A 16,184-nucleotide genomic window follows, 5' to 3' on the forward strand; every position below is an offset into this window, starting at 1 on the left:
TTAAAGCATTTAATGTCAATGGCCATTCTAAGCTGAATGTGCCTGCTCTCGTCAGATCGCAGAAGTTACACAGCTTAAGGCCTCGCTAGTACCAGTGTGGGAGACTCTCTGGGAATCTGTGGTGTGGTTGACTTTTTATTATGTTGTTTAGATTTTGTTTCACAATAGATTAAATAGGACTATGGATTAAAGCTTTTAATGTCTATGGCCATTCTAAGCTGAATGTGCCTGCTCTCGTCAGATCGCAGAAGTTACACAGCTTAAGGCCTCACCAGTACCAGTGTGGGAGACTGTCTGGGAATCCGTGGTGCGGTTGACTTTTTATTATGTCGTTTAGATTTTGTTTCACAATTGATTAAAAAGGACTATGGATTAAAGCATTTAACGTCAATGGCCATTCTAAGCTGAATGTGCCTGCTCTCGTCAGAACGCAGAAGTTACACAGCTTAAGGCCTCGCTAGTACCAGTGTGGGAGACTGTCTGGGAATCCGTGGTGCGGTTAAATTTTTATTATGTCGTTTAGATTTTGTTTCACAATAGATTAAATAGGACTATGGATTAAAGCATTTAACGTCAATGGCCATTCTAAGCTGAATGTGCCTGCTCTCGTCAGATCGCAGAAGTTACACAGCTTAAGGCCTCGCTAGTACCAGTGTGGGAGACTCTCTGGGAATCTGTGGTGCGGTTGACTTTTTATTATGTTGTTTAGATTTTGTTTCACAATAGATTAAATAGGACTATGGTTTAAGGCTTTTAAAGTCAATGGCCATTCTAAGCTGAATGTGCCTGCTCTCTTCAGATCGCAGAAGTTACACAGCTTAAGGCCTTGCTAGTACCAGTGTGGGAGACTGTCTGGGAATCCGTGGTGCGGTTGACTTTTTATTATGTCGTTTAGATTTTGTTTCACAATCGATTAAAAAGGACTATAGATTAAAGCATTTAATGTCAATGGCCATTCTAAGCTGAATGTGCCTGCTCTCGTTAGATCGCAGAAGTTACACAGCTTAACGCCTCGCTAGTACCAGTGTGGGAGACTGTCTGGGAATCCGTGGTGCGGTTGACTTTTTATTATGTCGTTTAGATTTTGTTTCACAATAGATTAAATAGGACTATGGATTAAAGCGTTTAACGTCAATGGCCATTCTAAGCTGAATGTGCCTGCCCCCGTCAGATCGCAGAAGTTACACAGCTTAAGGCCTCGCTAGTACCAGTGTGGGAGACTGTCTGGGAATCCGTGGTGCGGTTGAATTTTTATTATGTCGTTTAGATTTTGTTTCACAATCGATTAAAAAGGACTATGGATTAAAGCATTTAATGTCAATGGCCATTCTAAGCTGAATGTCCCTGCTCTCGTCAGATCGCAGAAGTTACACAGCTTAAGGCCACACCAGTACCAGTGTGGGAAACTGTCTGGGAATCCGTGGTGCGGTTGACTTTTTATTATGTCGTTTAGATTTTGTTTCACAATTGATTAAAAAGGACTATGGATTAAAGCATTTAACGTCAATGGCAATTCTAAGCTGAATGTGCCTGCTCTCGTCAGAACGCAGAAGTTACACAGCTTAAGGCCTCACTAGTACCAGTGTGGGAGACTGTCTGGGAATCCATGGTGCGGTTGAATTTTTATTATGTCGTTTAGATTTTGTTTCACAATCGATTAAAAAGGACTATAGATTAAAGCATTTAATGTCAATGGCCATTCTAAGCTGAATGTCCCTGCTCTCGTCAGATCGCAGAAGTTACACAGCTTAAGGCCTCGCTAGTACCAGTGTGGGAGACTGTCTGGGAATCCGTGGTGCGGTTGACTTTTTATTATGTCGTTTAGATTTTGTTTCACAATCGATTAAAAAGGACTATGGATTAAAGCATTTAATGTCAATCGCCATTCTAAGCTGAATGTGCCTGCTCTCGTCAAATCGCAGAAGTTACTCAGCTTAAGGCCTCGCTAGTACCAGTGTGGGAGACTGTCTGGGAATCCGTGGAGCGGTTGACTTTTTATTATGTCGTTTAGATTTTGTTTCACAATCGATTAAAAAGGACTATGGATTAAAGCATTTAATGTCAATGGCAATTCTAAGCGGAATGTGCCTGCTCTCGTCAGATCGCAGAAGTTACACAGCTTAAGGCCTCGCTAGTACCAGTGTGGGAGACTGTCTTGGAATCCGTGGTGCGGTTGACTTTTTATTATGTCGTTTAGATTTTGTTTCACAATCGATTAAAAAGGACTATGGATTAAAGCATTTAATGTCAATGGCCATTCTAAGCTGAATGTGCCTGCTCTCGTCAGATCGCAGAAGTTACGCAGCTTAAGGCCTCGCTAGTACCAGTGTGGGAGACTGTCTGGGAATCCGTGGTGCGGTTGACTTTTTATTATGTCGTTTAGATTTTGTTTCACAATCGATTAAAAAGGACTATGGATTAAAGCATTTAATGTCAATGGCCATTCTAAGCTGAATGTGCCTGCTCTCGTTAGATCGCAGAAGTTACACAGCTTAACGCCTCGCTAGTACCAGTGTGGGAGACTGTCTGGGAATCCGTGGTGCGGTTGACTTTTTATTATGTCGTTTAGATTTTGTTTCACAATCGATTAAAAAGGACTATGGATTAAAGCATTTAATGTCAACGGCCATTCTAAGCTGAATGTGCCTGCTCTCGTCAGATCGCAGAAGTTACACAGCTTAAGGCCTCGCTAGTACCAGTGTGGGAGACTGTCTGGGAATCCGTGGTGCGGTTGACTTTTTATTATGTCGTTTAGATTTTGTTTCACAATCGATTAAAAAGGACTATGGATTAAAGCATTTAATGTCAATGGCCATTCTAAGCTGAATGTGCCTGCTCTCGTTAGATCGCAGAAGTTACACAGCTTAACGCCTCGCTAGTACCAGTGTGGGAGACTGTCTGGGAATCTGTGGTGCGGTTGACTTTTTATTATGTCGTTTAGATTTTGTTTCACAATCGATTAAAAAGGACTATGGATTAAAGCATTTAATGTCAATGGCTATTCTAAGCTGAATGTGCCTGCTCTCGTCAGATCGCAGAAGTTACACAGCTTAAGGCCTCGCTAGTACCAGTGTGGGAGACTGTCTTGGAATCCGTGGTGCGGTTGACTTTTTATTATGTCGTTTAGATTTTGTTTCACAATCGATTAAAAAGGACTATAGATTAAAGCATTTAATGTCAATGGCCATTCTAAGCTGAATGTCCCTGCTCTCGTCAGATCGCAGAAGTTACACAGCTTAAGGCCTCGCTAGTACCAGTGTGGGAGACTGTCTGGGAATCCGTGGTGCGGTTGCCTTTTTATTATGTCGTTTAGATTTTGTTTCACAATCGATTAAAAAGGACTATGGATTAAAGCATTTAATGTCAATCGCCATTCTAAGCTGAATGTGCCTGCTCTCGTCAAATCGCAGAAGTTACTCAGCTTAAGGCCTCGCTAGTACCAGTGTGGGAGACTGTCTGGGAATCCGTGGAGCGGTTGACTTTTTATTATGTCGTTTAGATTTTGTTTCACAATCGATTAAAAAGGACTATGGATTAAAGCATTTAATGTCAATGGCAATTCTAAGCGGAATGTGCCTGCTCTCGTCAGATCGCAGAAGTTACACAGCTTAAGGCCTCGCTAGTACCAGTGTGGGAGACTGTCTTGGAATCCGTGGTGCGGTTGACTTTTTATTATGTCGTTTAGATTTTGTTTCACAATCGATTAAAAAGGACTATGGATTAAAGCATTTAATGTCAATGGCCATTCTAAGCTGAATGTGCTTGCTCTCGTCAGATCGCAGAAGTTACGCAGCTTAAGGCCTCGCTAGTACCAGTGTGGGAGACTGTCTGGGAATCCGTGGTGCGGTTGACTTTTTATTATGTCGTTTAGATTTTGTTTCACAATCGATTAAAAAGGACTATGGATTAAAGCATTTAATGGCAATGGCCATTCTAAGCTGAATGTGCCTGCTCTCGTTAGATCGCAGAAGTTACACAGCTTAACGCCTCGCTAGTACCAGTGTGGGAGACTGTCTGGGAATCCGTGGTGCGGTTGACTTTTTATTATGTCGTTTAGATTTTGTTTCACAATCGATTAAAAAGGACTATGGATTAAAGCATTTAATGTCAATGGCCATTCTAAGCTGAATGTGCCTGCTCTCGTCAGATCGCAGAAGTTACACAGCTTAAGGCCTCGCTAGTACCAGTGTGGGAGACTGTCTGGGAATCCGTGGTGCGGTTGACTTTTTATTATGTCGTTTAGATTTTGTTTCACAATCGATTAAAAAGGACTATGGATTAAAGCATTTAATGTCAATGGCCATTCTAAGCTGAATGTGCCTGCTCTCGTTAGATCGCAGAAGTTACACAGCTTAACGCCTCGCTAGTACCAGTGTGGGAGACTGTCTGGGAATCTGTGGTGCGGTTGACTTTTTATTATGTCGTTTAGATTTTGTTTCACAATCGATTAAAAAGGACTATGGATTAAAGCATTTAATGTCAATGGCCATTCTAAGCTGAATGTGCCTGCTCTCGTCAGATCGCAGAAGTTACACAGCTTAAGGCCTCGCTAGTACCAGTGTGGGAGACTGTCTGGGAATCCGTGGTGCGGTTGACTTTTTATTATGTCGTTTAGATTTTGTTTCACAATCGATTAAAAAGGACTTTGGATTAAAGCATTCAATGTCAATGGCCATTCTAAGCTGAATGTGCCTGCTCTCGTCAGATTGCAGAAATTACACAGCTTAAGGCCTCGCTAGTACCAGTGTGGGAGACTGTCTGGGAATCCGTGGTGCGGTTGACTTTTTATTATGTCGTTTAGATTATGTTTCACAATAGATTAAATAGGACTATGGATTAAAGCATTTAACGTCAATGGCAATTCTAAGCTGAATGTGCCTGCTCTCGTCAGAACGCAGAAGTTACACAGCTTAAGGCCTCGCTAGTACCAGTGTGGGAGACAGTCTGGGAATCCGTGGTGCGGTTGACTTTTTATTATGTCGTTTAGATTTTGTTTCACAATAGATTAAATAGGACTATGGATTAAAGCATTAAACGTCAATGGCCATTCTAAGCTGAATGTGCCTGCTCTCGTCAGATCGCAGAAGTTACACAGCTTAAGGCCTCACCAGTACCAGTGTAGGAGACGGACTGGGAATCCGTGGTGCGGTTGACTTTTTATTATGTCGTTTAGATTTTGTTTCACAATTGATTAAAAAGGAGTATGGATTAAAGCATTTAACGTCAATGGCCATTCTAAGCTGAATGTGCCTGCTCTCGTCAGATCGTAGAAGTTACACAGCTTAAGGCCTTGCTAGTACCAGTGTGGGAGACTGTCTGGGAATCCGTGGTGCGGTTGATTTTTTATTATGTCGTTTAGATTTTGTTTCACAATAGATTAAATAGGACTATGGATTAAAGCATTTAACGTCAATGGCCATTCTAAGCTGAATGTGCCTGCTCTCGTCAGATCGCAGAAGTTACACAGCTTAAGGCCTCACCAGTACCAGTGTGGGAGAAGGTCTGGGAATCCATGGTGCGGTTGACTTTTTATTATGTCGTTTAGATTTTGATTCACAATTGATTAAAAAGGACTATGGATTAAAGCATTTAACGTCAATGGCCATTCTAAGCTGAATGTGCCTGCTCTCGTCAGAACGCAGAAGTTACACAGCTTAAGGCCTCGCTAGTACCAGTGTGGGAGAGTGTCTGGGAATCCGTGGTGCGGTTGAATTTTTATTATGTCGTTTAGATTTTGTTTCACAATCGATTAAAAAGGACTATGGATTAAAGCATTTAATGTCAATGGCCATTCTAAGCTGAATGTCCCTGCTCTCGTCAGATCGCAGAAGTTACACAGCTTAAGGCCTCGCTAGTACCAGTGTGGGAGACTGTCTGGGAATCCGTGGTGCGGTTGAATTTATATTATGTCGTTTAGATTTTGTTTCACAATAGATTAAATAGGACTATGGATTAAAGCATTTAACGTCAATGGCCATTCTAAGCTGAATGTGCCTGCTCTCGTCAGATCGCAGAAGTTACACAGCTTAAGGCCTCGCTAGTACCAGTGTGGGAGACTCTCTGGGAATCTGTGGTGCGGTTGACTTTTTATTATGTTGTTTAGATTTTGTTTCACAATAGATTAAATAGGACTATGGATTAAGGCTTTTAAAGTCAATGGCCATTCTAAGCTGAATGTGCCTGCTCTCGTCAGATCGCAGAAGTTACACAGCTTAAGGCCTCGCTAATACCAGTGTGGGAGACTGTCTGGGAATCCGTGGTGCGGTTGACTTTTTATTATGTCGTTTAGATTTTGTTTCACAATCGATTAAAAAGGACTATAGATTAAAGCATTTAATGTCAATGGCCATTCTAAGCTGAATGTGCCTGCTCTCGTTAGATCGCAGAAGTTACACAGCTTAACGCCTCGCTAGTACCAGTGTGGGAGACTGTCTGGGAATCCGTGGTGCGGTTGACTTTTTATTATGTCGTTTAGATTTTGTTTCACAATAGATTAAATAGGACTATGGATTAAAGCATTTTAAGGCAATGGCTATTCTAAGCTGAATGTGCCTGCTCTCGTCAGATCGCAGAAGTTACACAGCTTAGGGCCTCGCTAGTACCAGTGTGGGAGACTGTCTTGGAATCCGTGGTGCGGTTGAATTTTTATTATGTCGTTTAGATTTTGTTTCACAATAGATTAAATAGGACTATGGATTAAAGCATTTAACGTCAATGGCCATTCTAAGCTGAATGTGCCTGCTCTCGTCAGATTGCAGAAGTTACACAGCTTAAGGCCTCGCTAGTACCAGTGTGGGAGACTCTCTGGGAATCTGTGGTGCGGTTGACTTTTTATTATGTTGTTTAGATTTTGTTTCACAATCGATTAAAAAGGACTATGGATTAAAGCATTTAATGTCAATGGCCATTCTAAGCTGAATGTGCCTGCTCTCGTCAGATCGCAGAAGTTACTCAGCTTAAGGCCTCGCTAGTACCAGTGTGGGAGACTGTCTGGGAATCCGTGGAGCGGTTGACTTTTTTATTATGTCGTTTAGATTTTGTATCACAATCGATTAAAAAGGACTATGGATTAAAGCATTTAATGTCAATGGCCATTCTAAGCTGAATGTGCCTGCTCTCGTCAGATCGCAGAAGTTAGACAGCTTAAGGCCTCGCTAGTACCAGTGTGGGAGACTGTTTAGGAATCCGTGGTGCGTTTGACTTTTCATTATGTCGTTTAGATTTTGTTTCACAATCGATTAAAAAGGACTATGGATTAAAGCATTTAATGTCAATGGCCATTCTAAGCTGAATGTGCCTGCTCTTGTCAGATCGCAGAAGTTACACAGCTTAAGGCCTCGCTAGTACCAGTGTGGGAGACTGTCTGGGAATCCGTGGTGCGGTTGAATTTTTATTATGTCGTTTAGATTTTGTTTCACAATAGATTAAATAGGACTATGGATTAAAGCATTTAACGTCAATGGCCATTCTAAGCTGAATGTGCCTGCTCTCGTCAGATCGCAGAAGTTACACAGTTTAAGGCCTCACCAGTACCAGTGTGGGAGACGGTCTGGGAATCCGTGGTGCGGTTGACTTTTTATTATGTCGTTTAGATTTTGATTCACAATTGATTAAAAAGGACTATGGATTAAAGAATTTAACGTCAATGGCCATTCTAAGCTGAATGTGCCTGCTCTCGTCAGAACGCAGAAGTTACACAGCTTAAGGCCTCGCTAGTACCAGTGTGGGAGAGTGTCTGGGAATCCGTGGTGCGGTTGAATTTTTATTATGTCGTTTAGATTTTGTTTCACAATCGATTAAAAAGGACTATGGATTAAAGCATTTAATGTCAATGGCCATTCTAAGCTGAATGTCCCTGCTCTCGTCAGATCGCAGAAGTTACACAGCTTAAGGCCTCGCTAGTACCAGTGTGGGAGACTATCTGGGAATCCGTGGTGCGGTTGAATTTTTATTATGTCGTTTAGATTTTGTTTCACAATAGATTAAATAGGGCTATGGATTAAAGCATTTAAAGTCAATGGCTATTCTAAGCTGAATGTGCCTGCTCTCGTCAGATCGCAGAAGTTACACAGCTTAGGGCCTCGCTAGTACCAGTGTGGGAGACTGTCTGGGAATCCGTGGTGCGGTTGAATTTTTATTATGTCGTTTAGATTTTGTTTCACAATCGATTAAAAAGGACTATGGATTAAAGCATATAATGTCAATGGCCATTCTAAGCTGAATGTCCCTGCTCTCGTCAGATCGCAGAAGTTACTCAGCTTAAGGCCTCGCTAGTACCAGTGTGGGAGACTGTCTGGGAATCCGTGGAGCGGTTGACTTTTTTATTATGTCGTTTAGATTTTGTATCACAATCGATTAAAAAGGACTATGGATTAAAGCATTTAATGTCAATGGCCATTCTAAGCTGAATGTGCCTGCTCTCGTCAGATCGCAGAAGTTACACAGCTTAAGGCCTCGCTAGTACCAGTGTGGGAGACTGTCTAGGAATCCGTGGTGCGTTTGACTTTTTATTATGTCGTTTAGATTTTGTTTCACAATCGATTAAAAAGGACTATGGATTAAAGCATTTAATGTCAATGGCCATTCTAAGCTGAATGTGCCTGCTCTTGTCAGATCGCAGAAGTTACACAGCTTAAGGCCTCGCTAGTACCAGTGTGGGAGACTGTCTGGGAATCCGTGGTGCGGTTGAGTTTTTATTATGTCGTTTAGATTTTGTTTCACAATCGATTAAAAAGGACTATGGATTAAAGCATTTAATGTCAATGGCCATTCTAAGCTGAATGTCCCTGCTCTCGTCAGATAGCAGAAGTTACACAGCTTAAGGCCTCGCTAGTACCAGTGTGGGAGACTGTCTGGGAATCCGTGGTGCGGTTGACTTTTTATTATGTCGTTTAGATTTTGTTTCACAATCGATTAAAAAGGACTATGGATTAAAGCATTTAATGTCAATGGCCATTCTAAGCTGAATTCGCCTGCTCTCGTCAGATCGCAGAAGTTACACAGCTTAAGGCCTCGCTAGTACCAGTGTGGGAGACTGTCTGGGAATCCGTGGTGCGGTTGACTTTTTATTATGTCGTTTAGATTTTGTTTCACATTCGATTAAAAAGGACTATGGATTAAAGCATTTAAAGTCAATGGCCATTCTAAGCTGAATGTGCCTGCTCTCGTCAGATCGCAGAAGTGACACAGCTTAAGGCCTCGCTAGTACCAGTGTGGGAGACTCTCTGGGAATCTGTGGTGCGGTTGACTTTTTATTATGTTGTTTAGATTTTGTTTCACAATAGATTAAATAGGACTATGGATTAAGGCTTTTAAAGTCAATGGCCATTCTAAGCTGAATGTGCCTGCTCTCGTCAGATCGCAGAAGTTACACAGCTTAAGGCCTCGCTAGTACCAGTGTGGGAGACTGTCTGGGAATCCGTGGAGCGGTTGACTTTTTATTATGTCGTTTAGATTTTGTTTCACAATCGATTAAAAAGGACTATGGATTAAACCATTTAATGTCAATGGCCATTCTAAGCTGAATGTGCCTGCTCTCGTCAGATCGCAGAAGTTACACAGCTTAAGGCCTCGCTAGTACCAGTGTGGGAGACTGTCTGGGAATCCGTGGTGCGGTTGACTTTTTATTATGTCGTTTAGATTTTGTTTCACAATCGATTAAAAAGGACTATGGATTAAAGCATTTAATGTCAATGGCCATTCTAAGCTGAATGTCCCTGCTCTCGTCAGATCGCAGAAGTTACACAGCTTAAGGCCTCGCTAGTACCAGTGTGGGAGACTGTCTGGGAATCCGTGGTGCGGTTGACTTTTTATTATGTCGTTTAGATTTTGTTTCACAATCGATTAAAAAGGACTATGGATTAAAGCATTTAATGCAAATGGCCATTCTAAGCTGAATGTGCCTGCTCTCGTCAGATCGCAGAAGTTACACAGCTTAAGGCCTCGCTAGTACCAGTGTGGGAGACTGTCTGGGAATCCGTGGTGCGGTTGACTTTTTATTATGTCGTTTAGATTTTGTTTCACAATAGATTAAATAGGACTATGGATTAAAGCATTTAACGTCAATGGCCATTCTAAGCTGAATGTGCCTGCTCTCGTCAGATCGCAGAAGTTACACAGCTTAAGGCCTCGCTAGTACCAGTGTGGGAGACTGTCTGGGAATACGTGGTGCGGTTGACTTTTTATTATGTCGTTTAGATTTTGTTTCACAATCGATTAAAAAGGACTATGGATTAAAGCATTTAATGTCAATGGCCATTCTAAGCTGAATGTGCCTGCTCTCGTCAGATCGCAGAAGTTACACAGCTTAAGGCCTCGCTAGTACCAGTGTGGGAGACTGTCTGGGAATCCGTGGTGCGGTTGACTTTTTATTATGTCGTTTAGATTTTGTTTCACAATCGATTAAAAAGAACTATGGATTAAAGCATTTAATGTTAATGGCCATTCTAAGCTGAATGTGCCTGCTCTCGTTAGATTGCAGAAGTTACACAGCTTAACGCCTCGCTAGTACCAGTGTGGGAGACTGTTTGGGAATCCGTGGTGCGGTTGACTTTTTATTATGTCGTTTAGATTTTGTTTCACAATCGATTAAAAAGGACTATGGATTAAAGCATTTAATGTCAATGGCCATTCTAAGCTGAATGTGCCTGCTCTCGTCAGATCGCAGAAATTACACAGCTTAAGGCCTCGCTAGTACCAGTGTGGGAGACTGTCTGGGAATGCGTGGTGCGGTTGACTTTTTATTATGTCGTTTAGATTTTGTTTCACAATCGATTAAAAAGGACTATGGATTAAAGCATTTAATGTCAATGGCCATTCTAAGCTGAATGTGCCTGCTTTCGTTAGATCGCAGAAGTTACACAGCTTAACGCCTCGCTAGTACCAGTGTGGGAGACTGTCTGGGAATCCGTGGTGCGGTTGACTTTTTATTATGTCGTTTAGATTTTGTTTCACAATCGATTAAAAAGGACTATGGATTAAAGCATTTAATGTCAATGGCCATTCTAAGCTGAATGTGCCTGCTCTCGTCAGATCGCAGAAGTTACACAGCTTAAGGCCTCGCTAGTACCAGTGTGGGAGACTGTCTGGGAATCCGTGGTGCGGTTGACTTTTTATTATGTCGTTTAGATTTTGTTTCACAATCGATTAAAAAGAACTATGGATTAAAGCATTTAATGTTAATGGCCATTCTAAGCTGAATGTGCCTGCTCTCGTTAGATCGCAGAAGTTACACAGCTTAACGCCTCGCTAGTACCAGTGTGGGAGACTGTTTGGGAATCCGTGGTGCGGTTGACTTTTTATTATGTCGTTTAGATTTTGTTTCACAATCGATTAAAAAGGACTATGGATTAAAGCATTTAATGTCAATGGCCATTCTAAGCTGAATGTGCCTGCTCTCGTCAGATCGCAGAAGTTACACAGCTTAAGGCCTCGCTAGTACCAGTGTGGGAGACTGTCTGGGAATGCGTGGTGCGGTTGACTTTTTATTATGTCGTTTAGATTTTGTTTCACAATCGATTAAAAAGGACTATGGATTAAAGCATTTCATGTCAATGGCCATTCTAAGCTGAATGTGCCTGCTTTCGTTAGATCGCAGAAGTTACACAGCTTAACGCCTCGCTAGTACCAGTGTGGGAGACTGTCTGGGAATCCGTGGTGCGGTTGACTTTTTATTATGTCGTTTAGATTTTGTTTCACAATCGATTAAAAAGGACTATGGATTAAAGCATTTAATGTCAATGGCCATTCTAAGCTGAATGTGCCTGCTCTCGTCAGATCGCAGAAGTTACACAGCTTAAGGCCTCGCTAGTACCAGTGTGGGAGACTGTCTGGGAATCCGTGGTGCGGTTGACTTTTTATTATGTCGTTTAGATTTTGTTTCACAATCGATTAAAAAGGACTATGGATTAAAGCATTTAATGTCAATGGCCATTCTAAGCTGAATGTGCCTGCTCTCGTCAGATCGCAGAAGTTACACAGCTTAAGGCCTCGCTAGTACCAGTGTGGGAGACTGTCTGGGAATCCGTGGTGCGGTTGACTTTTTATTATGTCGTTTAGATTTTGTTTCACAATCGATTAAAAAGGACTATGGATTAAAGCATTCAATGTCTATGGCCATTCTAAGCTGAATGTGCCTGCTCTCGTCAGATTGCAGAAGTTACACAACTTAAGGCCTCGCTAGTACCAGTGTGGGAGACTGTCTGGGAATCCGTGGTGCGGTTGACTTTTTGTTATGTCGTTTAGATTTTGTTTCACAATAGATTAAATAGGACTATGGATTAAAGCATTTAACGTCAATGGCAATTCTAAGCTGAATGTTCCTGCTCTCGTCAGAACGCAGAAGTTACACAGCTTAAGGCCTCGCTAGTACCAGTGTGGGAGACAGTCTGGGAATCCATGGTGCGGTTGACTTTTTATTATGTTGTTTAGATTTTGTTTCACAATAGATTAAATAGGACTTTGGATTAAGGCTTTTAATGTCAATGGCCATTCTAAGCTGAATTTGCCTTCTCTCGTTAGATCGCAGAAGTTACACAGCTTAACGCTTCGCTAGTACCAGTGTGGGAGACTGTCTGGGAATCCGTGGTGCGGTTGACTTTTTATTATGTCGTTTAGATTTTGTTTCACAATAGATTAAATAGGACTATGGATTAAAGCATTTAACGTCAATGGCCATTCTAAGCTGAATGTGCCTGCTCTCGTCAGATCGCAGAAGTTACACAGCTTAAGGCCTCACCAGTACCAGTGTGGGAGACTGTCTGGGAATCCGTGGTGCGGTTGACTTTTTATTATGTTGTTTAGATTTTGTTTCACAATAGATTAAATAGGATTTTGGATTAAGGCTTTTAATGTCAATGGCCATTCTAAGCTGAATTTGCCTTCTCTCGTTAGATCGCAGAAGTTACACAGCTTAACGCTTCGCTAGTACCAGTGTGGGAGACTGTCTGGGAATCCGTGGTGCGGTTGACTTTTTATTATGTCGTTTAGATTTTGTTTCACAATAGATTAAATAGGACTATGGATTAAAGCATTTAACGTCAATGGCCATTCTAAGCTGAATGTGCCTGCTCTCGTCAGATCGCAGAAGTTACACAGCTTAAGGCCTCACCAGTACCAGTGTGGGAGACTGTCTGGGAATCCGTGGTGCGGTTGACTTTTTATTATGTCGTTTAGATTTTGTTTCACAATTGATTAAAAAGGACTATGGATTAAAGCATTTAATGTCAATGGCCATTCTAAGCTGAATGTGCCTGCTCTCGTCAGAACGCAGAAGTTACACAGCTTAAGGCCTCACCAGTACCAGTGTGGGAGAGTGTCTGGGAATCCGTGGTGCGGTTGCATTTTTATTATGTCGTTTAGATTTTGTTTCACAATCGATTAAAAAGGACTATGGATTAAAGCATTTAATGTCAATGGCCATTCTAAGCTGAATGTCCCTGCTCTCGTCAGATCGCAGAAGTTACACAGCTTAAGGCCTCGCTAGTACCAGTGTGGGAGACTGTCTGGGAATCCGTGGTGCGGTTGAATTTTTATTATGTCGTTTAGATTTTGTTTCACAATAGATTAAATAGGACTATGGATTAAAGCATTTAACGTCAATGGCCATTCTAAGCTGAATGTGCCTGCTCTCGTCAGATCGCAGAAGTTACACAGCTTAAGGCCTCGCTAGTACCAGTGTGGGAGACTGTCTGGGAATCCGTGGTGCGGTTGAATTTTTATTATGTCGTTTAGATTTTGTTTCACAATCGATTAAAAAGGACTATGGATTAAAGCATTTAATGTCAATGGCCATTCTAAGCTGAATGTCCCTGCTCTCGTCAGATCGCAGAAGTTACACAGCTTAAGGCCTCACCAGTACCAGTGTGGGAGACTGTCTGAGAATCCGTGGTGCGGTTGACTTTTTATTATGTCGTTTAGATTTTGTTTCACAATTGATTAAAAAGGACTATGGATTAAAGCATTTAATGTCAATGGCAATTCTAAGCTGAATGTGCCTGCTCTCGTCAGAACGCAGAAGTTACACAGCTTAAGGCCTCACTAGTACCAGTGTGGGAGACTGTCTGGGAATCCATGGTGCGGTTGAATTTTTATTATGTCGTTTAGATTTTGTTTCACAATCGATTAAAAAGGACTATAGATTAAAGCATTTAATGTCAATGGCCATTCTAAGCTGAATGTCCCTGCTCTCGTCAGATCGCAGAAGTTACACAGCTTAAGGCCTCGCTAGTACCAGTGTGGGAGACGGTCTGGGAATCCGTGGTGCGGTTGACATTTTATTATGTTGTTTAGATTTTGTTTCACAATCGATTAAAAAGGACTATGGATTAAAGCATTTAATGTCAATCGCCATTCTAAGCTGAATGTGCCTGCTCTCGTCAGATCGCAGAAGTTACTCAGCTTAAGGCCTCGCTAGTACCAGTGTGGGAGACTGTCTGGGAATCCGTGGAGCGGTTGACTTTTTATTATGTCGTTTAGATTTTGTTTCACAATCGATTAAAAAGGACTATGGATTAAAGCAGTTAATGTCAATGGCAATTCTAAGCTGAATGTGCCTGCTTTCGTCAGATCGCAGAAGTTACACAGCTTAAGGCCTCGCTAGTACCAGTGTGGGAGACTGTCTTGGAATCCGTGGTGCGGTTGACTTTTTATTATGTCGTTTAGATTTTGTTTCACAATCGATTAAAAAGGACTATGGATTAAAGCATTTAATGTCAATGGCCATTCTAAGCTGAATGTGCCTGCTCTCGTCAGATCGCAGAAGTTACGCAGCTTAAGGCCTCGCTAGTACCAGTGTGGGAGACTGTCTGGGAATCCGTGGTGCGGTTGACTTTTTATTATGTCGTTTAGATTTTGTTTCACAATCGATTAAAAAGGACTATGGATTAAAGCATTTAATGTCAATGGCCATTCTAAGCTGAATGTGCCTGCTCTCGTCAGATCGCAGAAGTTACACAGCTTAAGGCCTCGCTAGTACCAGTGTGGGAGACTGTCTGGGAATCCGTGGTGCGGTTGACTTTCTATTATGTCGTTTAGATTTTGTTTCACAATCGATTAAAAAGGACTATGGATTAAAGCATTTAATGTCAATGGCCATTCTAAGCTGAATGTGCCTGCTCTCGTTAGATCGCAGAAATTACACAGCTTAACGCCTCGCTAGTACCAGTGTGGGAGACTGTCTGGGAATCTGTGGTGCGGTTGACTTTTTATTATGTCGTTTAGATTTTGTTTCACAATCGATTAAAAAGGAATATGGATTAAAGCATTTAATGTCAATGGCCATTCTAAGCTGAATGTGCCTGCTCTCGTCAGATCGCAGAACTTACACAGCTTAAGGGCTCGCTAGTACCAGTGTGGGAGACTGTCTTGGAATCCGTGGTGCGGTTGACTTTTTATTATGTCGTTTAGATTTTGTTTCACAATCGATTAAAAAGGACTATGGATTAAAGCATTTAATGTCAATGGCCATTCTAAGCTGAATGTCCCTGCTCTCGTCAGATCGCAGAAGTTACACAGCTTAAGGCCTCGCTAGTACCAGTGTGGGAGACTGTCTGGGAATCCGTGGTGCGGTTGACTTTTTATTATGTTGTTTAGATTTTGTTTCACAATCGATTAAAAAGGACTATGGATTAAAGCATTTAACGTCAATGGCCATTCTAAGCTGAATGTGCCTGCTCTCGTCAGAACGCAGAAGTTACACAGCTTAAGACCTCGCTAGTACCAGTGTGGGAGACTGTCAGGGAATCCATGGTGCGGTTGAATTTTTATTATGTCGTTTAGATTTTGTTTCACAATTGATTAAAAAGGACTATGGATTAAAACATTTAACGTCAATGGCCATTCTAAGCTGCATGTGCCTGCTCTCGTCAGATCGCAGAAGTTACACAGCTTAGGGCCTCGCTAGTACCAGTGTGGGAGACTGTCTGGGAATCCGTGGTGCGGTTGAATTTTTATTATGTCGTTTAGATTTTGTTTCACAATCGATTAAAAAGGACTATGGATTAAAGCATATAATGTCAATGGCCATTCTAAGCTGAATGTCCCTGCTCTCGTCAGATCGCAGAAGTTACTCAGCTTAAGGCCTCGCTAGTACCAGTGTGGGAGACTGTCTGGGAATCCGTGGAGCGGTTGACTTTTTTATTATGTCGTTTAGATTTTGTATCACAATCGATTAAAAAGGACTATGG

At 41.8% G+C, this 16,184-nt stretch overlaps 78 pseudogenes; all 78 read left to right on the plus strand.

The window, feature by feature from the left end:
• Positions 1–14: 14 nt before the first annotated feature.
• Positions 15–133, plus strand: LOC142735086 (5S ribosomal RNA; annotated as a pseudogene).
• Positions 134–200: 67 nt separating this feature from the next.
• On the plus strand, positions 201–319 carry LOC142735151 (5S ribosomal RNA; annotated as a pseudogene).
• Positions 320–386: 67 nt separating this feature from the next.
• LOC142735198 (5S ribosomal RNA) lies at positions 387–505 on the plus strand (annotated as a pseudogene).
• Positions 506–572: 67 nt separating this feature from the next.
• On the plus strand, positions 573–691 carry LOC142735008 (5S ribosomal RNA; annotated as a pseudogene).
• A 67-nt stretch (positions 692–758) lies between these two features.
• LOC142735077 (5S ribosomal RNA) lies at positions 759–877 on the plus strand (annotated as a pseudogene).
• A 67-nt stretch (positions 878–944) lies between these two features.
• On the plus strand, positions 945–1,063 carry LOC142735254 (5S ribosomal RNA; annotated as a pseudogene).
• A 67-nt stretch (positions 1,064–1,130) lies between these two features.
• Positions 1,131–1,249, plus strand: LOC142735179 (5S ribosomal RNA; annotated as a pseudogene).
• Positions 1,250–1,316: 67 nt separating this feature from the next.
• Positions 1,317–1,435, plus strand: LOC142735166 (5S ribosomal RNA; annotated as a pseudogene).
• Positions 1,436–1,502: 67 nt separating this feature from the next.
• On the plus strand, positions 1,503–1,621 carry LOC142735342 (5S ribosomal RNA; annotated as a pseudogene).
• A 67-nt stretch (positions 1,622–1,688) lies between these two features.
• On the plus strand, positions 1,689–1,807 carry LOC142734988 (5S ribosomal RNA; annotated as a pseudogene).
• Positions 1,808–1,874: 67 nt separating this feature from the next.
• Positions 1,875–1,993, plus strand: LOC142735232 (5S ribosomal RNA; annotated as a pseudogene).
• A 67-nt stretch (positions 1,994–2,060) lies between these two features.
• LOC142735322 (5S ribosomal RNA) lies at positions 2,061–2,179 on the plus strand (annotated as a pseudogene).
• A 67-nt stretch (positions 2,180–2,246) lies between these two features.
• Positions 2,247–2,365, plus strand: LOC142735082 (5S ribosomal RNA; annotated as a pseudogene).
• Positions 2,366–2,432: 67 nt separating this feature from the next.
• Positions 2,433–2,551, plus strand: LOC142735256 (5S ribosomal RNA; annotated as a pseudogene).
• A 67-nt stretch (positions 2,552–2,618) lies between these two features.
• On the plus strand, positions 2,619–2,737 carry LOC142734966 (5S ribosomal RNA; annotated as a pseudogene).
• Positions 2,738–2,804: 67 nt separating this feature from the next.
• Positions 2,805–2,923, plus strand: LOC142735315 (5S ribosomal RNA; annotated as a pseudogene).
• Positions 2,924–2,990: 67 nt separating this feature from the next.
• Positions 2,991–3,109, plus strand: LOC142735131 (5S ribosomal RNA; annotated as a pseudogene).
• Positions 3,110–3,176: 67 nt separating this feature from the next.
• On the plus strand, positions 3,177–3,295 carry LOC142735081 (5S ribosomal RNA; annotated as a pseudogene).
• A 67-nt stretch (positions 3,296–3,362) lies between these two features.
• Positions 3,363–3,481, plus strand: LOC142735234 (5S ribosomal RNA; annotated as a pseudogene).
• Positions 3,482–3,548: 67 nt separating this feature from the next.
• LOC142735323 (5S ribosomal RNA) lies at positions 3,549–3,667 on the plus strand (annotated as a pseudogene).
• A 67-nt stretch (positions 3,668–3,734) lies between these two features.
• LOC142734971 (5S ribosomal RNA) lies at positions 3,735–3,853 on the plus strand (annotated as a pseudogene).
• A 67-nt stretch (positions 3,854–3,920) lies between these two features.
• Positions 3,921–4,039, plus strand: LOC142735367 (5S ribosomal RNA; annotated as a pseudogene).
• A 67-nt stretch (positions 4,040–4,106) lies between these two features.
• On the plus strand, positions 4,107–4,225 carry LOC142735295 (5S ribosomal RNA; annotated as a pseudogene).
• A 67-nt stretch (positions 4,226–4,292) lies between these two features.
• On the plus strand, positions 4,293–4,411 carry LOC142735316 (5S ribosomal RNA; annotated as a pseudogene).
• A 67-nt stretch (positions 4,412–4,478) lies between these two features.
• LOC142735307 (5S ribosomal RNA) lies at positions 4,479–4,597 on the plus strand (annotated as a pseudogene).
• Positions 4,598–4,664: 67 nt separating this feature from the next.
• Positions 4,665–4,783, plus strand: LOC142735062 (5S ribosomal RNA; annotated as a pseudogene).
• Positions 4,784–4,850: 67 nt separating this feature from the next.
• LOC142735122 (5S ribosomal RNA) lies at positions 4,851–4,969 on the plus strand (annotated as a pseudogene).
• A 67-nt stretch (positions 4,970–5,036) lies between these two features.
• LOC142735248 (5S ribosomal RNA) lies at positions 5,037–5,155 on the plus strand (annotated as a pseudogene).
• A 67-nt stretch (positions 5,156–5,222) lies between these two features.
• Positions 5,223–5,341, plus strand: LOC142735263 (5S ribosomal RNA; annotated as a pseudogene).
• A 253-nt stretch (positions 5,342–5,594) lies between these two features.
• On the plus strand, positions 5,595–5,713 carry LOC142735298 (5S ribosomal RNA; annotated as a pseudogene).
• Positions 5,714–5,780: 67 nt separating this feature from the next.
• Positions 5,781–5,899, plus strand: LOC142735143 (5S ribosomal RNA; annotated as a pseudogene).
• A 67-nt stretch (positions 5,900–5,966) lies between these two features.
• On the plus strand, positions 5,967–6,085 carry LOC142735009 (5S ribosomal RNA; annotated as a pseudogene).
• A 67-nt stretch (positions 6,086–6,152) lies between these two features.
• LOC142735094 (5S ribosomal RNA) lies at positions 6,153–6,271 on the plus strand (annotated as a pseudogene).
• Positions 6,272–6,338: 67 nt separating this feature from the next.
• LOC142735257 (5S ribosomal RNA) lies at positions 6,339–6,457 on the plus strand (annotated as a pseudogene).
• Positions 6,458–6,710: 253 nt separating this feature from the next.
• LOC142735155 (5S ribosomal RNA) lies at positions 6,711–6,829 on the plus strand (annotated as a pseudogene).
• Positions 6,830–6,896: 67 nt separating this feature from the next.
• Positions 6,897–7,015, plus strand: LOC142735121 (5S ribosomal RNA; annotated as a pseudogene).
• Positions 7,016–7,269: 254 nt separating this feature from the next.
• LOC142735265 (5S ribosomal RNA) lies at positions 7,270–7,388 on the plus strand (annotated as a pseudogene).
• Positions 7,389–7,455: 67 nt separating this feature from the next.
• On the plus strand, positions 7,456–7,574 carry LOC142735261 (5S ribosomal RNA; annotated as a pseudogene).
• Positions 7,575–7,641: 67 nt separating this feature from the next.
• On the plus strand, positions 7,642–7,760 carry LOC142735300 (5S ribosomal RNA; annotated as a pseudogene).
• A 67-nt stretch (positions 7,761–7,827) lies between these two features.
• LOC142735120 (5S ribosomal RNA) lies at positions 7,828–7,946 on the plus strand (annotated as a pseudogene).
• A 67-nt stretch (positions 7,947–8,013) lies between these two features.
• Positions 8,014–8,132, plus strand: LOC142735214 (5S ribosomal RNA; annotated as a pseudogene).
• A 67-nt stretch (positions 8,133–8,199) lies between these two features.
• LOC142735194 (5S ribosomal RNA) lies at positions 8,200–8,318 on the plus strand (annotated as a pseudogene).
• Positions 8,319–8,572: 254 nt separating this feature from the next.
• Positions 8,573–8,691, plus strand: LOC142735279 (5S ribosomal RNA; annotated as a pseudogene).
• A 67-nt stretch (positions 8,692–8,758) lies between these two features.
• On the plus strand, positions 8,759–8,877 carry LOC142735176 (5S ribosomal RNA; annotated as a pseudogene).
• Positions 8,878–8,944: 67 nt separating this feature from the next.
• On the plus strand, positions 8,945–9,063 carry LOC142734965 (5S ribosomal RNA; annotated as a pseudogene).
• A 67-nt stretch (positions 9,064–9,130) lies between these two features.
• LOC142735084 (5S ribosomal RNA) lies at positions 9,131–9,249 on the plus strand (annotated as a pseudogene).
• Positions 9,250–9,316: 67 nt separating this feature from the next.
• On the plus strand, positions 9,317–9,435 carry LOC142735056 (5S ribosomal RNA; annotated as a pseudogene).
• A 67-nt stretch (positions 9,436–9,502) lies between these two features.
• Positions 9,503–9,621, plus strand: LOC142735319 (5S ribosomal RNA; annotated as a pseudogene).
• Positions 9,622–9,688: 67 nt separating this feature from the next.
• On the plus strand, positions 9,689–9,807 carry LOC142734989 (5S ribosomal RNA; annotated as a pseudogene).
• Positions 9,808–9,874: 67 nt separating this feature from the next.
• LOC142735206 (5S ribosomal RNA) lies at positions 9,875–9,993 on the plus strand (annotated as a pseudogene).
• A 67-nt stretch (positions 9,994–10,060) lies between these two features.
• LOC142735039 (5S ribosomal RNA) lies at positions 10,061–10,179 on the plus strand (annotated as a pseudogene).
• Positions 10,180–10,246: 67 nt separating this feature from the next.
• Positions 10,247–10,365, plus strand: LOC142735333 (5S ribosomal RNA; annotated as a pseudogene).
• Positions 10,366–10,618: 253 nt separating this feature from the next.
• Positions 10,619–10,737, plus strand: LOC142734968 (5S ribosomal RNA; annotated as a pseudogene).
• A 67-nt stretch (positions 10,738–10,804) lies between these two features.
• Positions 10,805–10,923, plus strand: LOC142735358 (5S ribosomal RNA; annotated as a pseudogene).
• A 67-nt stretch (positions 10,924–10,990) lies between these two features.
• On the plus strand, positions 10,991–11,109 carry LOC142735345 (5S ribosomal RNA; annotated as a pseudogene).
• A 67-nt stretch (positions 11,110–11,176) lies between these two features.
• Positions 11,177–11,295, plus strand: LOC142735347 (5S ribosomal RNA; annotated as a pseudogene).
• Positions 11,296–11,362: 67 nt separating this feature from the next.
• LOC142734973 (5S ribosomal RNA) lies at positions 11,363–11,481 on the plus strand (annotated as a pseudogene).
• Positions 11,482–11,548: 67 nt separating this feature from the next.
• Positions 11,549–11,667, plus strand: LOC142735359 (5S ribosomal RNA; annotated as a pseudogene).
• A 67-nt stretch (positions 11,668–11,734) lies between these two features.
• LOC142735357 (5S ribosomal RNA) lies at positions 11,735–11,853 on the plus strand (annotated as a pseudogene).
• A 67-nt stretch (positions 11,854–11,920) lies between these two features.
• On the plus strand, positions 11,921–12,039 carry LOC142735369 (5S ribosomal RNA; annotated as a pseudogene).
• Positions 12,040–12,106: 67 nt separating this feature from the next.
• Positions 12,107–12,225, plus strand: LOC142735330 (5S ribosomal RNA; annotated as a pseudogene).
• A 67-nt stretch (positions 12,226–12,292) lies between these two features.
• Positions 12,293–12,411, plus strand: LOC142735313 (5S ribosomal RNA; annotated as a pseudogene).
• Positions 12,412–12,664: 253 nt separating this feature from the next.
• On the plus strand, positions 12,665–12,783 carry LOC142735044 (5S ribosomal RNA; annotated as a pseudogene).
• Positions 12,784–13,036: 253 nt separating this feature from the next.
• LOC142735045 (5S ribosomal RNA) lies at positions 13,037–13,155 on the plus strand (annotated as a pseudogene).
• A 253-nt stretch (positions 13,156–13,408) lies between these two features.
• On the plus strand, positions 13,409–13,527 carry LOC142735144 (5S ribosomal RNA; annotated as a pseudogene).
• Positions 13,528–13,594: 67 nt separating this feature from the next.
• LOC142735073 (5S ribosomal RNA) lies at positions 13,595–13,713 on the plus strand (annotated as a pseudogene).
• A 67-nt stretch (positions 13,714–13,780) lies between these two features.
• Positions 13,781–13,899, plus strand: LOC142735243 (5S ribosomal RNA; annotated as a pseudogene).
• A 67-nt stretch (positions 13,900–13,966) lies between these two features.
• LOC142735344 (5S ribosomal RNA) lies at positions 13,967–14,085 on the plus strand (annotated as a pseudogene).
• A 67-nt stretch (positions 14,086–14,152) lies between these two features.
• Positions 14,153–14,271, plus strand: LOC142735132 (5S ribosomal RNA; annotated as a pseudogene).
• A 67-nt stretch (positions 14,272–14,338) lies between these two features.
• LOC142735010 (5S ribosomal RNA) lies at positions 14,339–14,457 on the plus strand (annotated as a pseudogene).
• A 67-nt stretch (positions 14,458–14,524) lies between these two features.
• On the plus strand, positions 14,525–14,643 carry LOC142735292 (5S ribosomal RNA; annotated as a pseudogene).
• Positions 14,644–14,710: 67 nt separating this feature from the next.
• On the plus strand, positions 14,711–14,829 carry LOC142735204 (5S ribosomal RNA; annotated as a pseudogene).
• A 67-nt stretch (positions 14,830–14,896) lies between these two features.
• On the plus strand, positions 14,897–15,015 carry LOC142735381 (5S ribosomal RNA; annotated as a pseudogene).
• Positions 15,016–15,082: 67 nt separating this feature from the next.
• Positions 15,083–15,201, plus strand: LOC142735309 (5S ribosomal RNA; annotated as a pseudogene).
• A 253-nt stretch (positions 15,202–15,454) lies between these two features.
• Positions 15,455–15,573, plus strand: LOC142734992 (5S ribosomal RNA; annotated as a pseudogene).
• A 67-nt stretch (positions 15,574–15,640) lies between these two features.
• On the plus strand, positions 15,641–15,759 carry LOC142735380 (5S ribosomal RNA; annotated as a pseudogene).
• A 67-nt stretch (positions 15,760–15,826) lies between these two features.
• LOC142735209 (5S ribosomal RNA) lies at positions 15,827–15,945 on the plus strand (annotated as a pseudogene).
• Positions 15,946–16,012: 67 nt separating this feature from the next.
• On the plus strand, positions 16,013–16,131 carry LOC142735195 (5S ribosomal RNA; annotated as a pseudogene).
• The last annotated feature ends 53 nt before the right edge of the window (positions 16,132–16,184 follow it).

The sequence above is a fragment of the Rhinoderma darwinii genome, unplaced genomic scaffold (genome assembly GCF_050947455.1).
Source record: "Rhinoderma darwinii isolate aRhiDar2 unplaced genomic scaffold, aRhiDar2.hap1 Scaffold_997, whole genome shotgun sequence".
In the NCBI taxonomy this organism is placed as follows: Eukaryota; Metazoa; Chordata; class Amphibia; order Anura; family Rhinodermatidae; genus Rhinoderma; species Rhinoderma darwinii.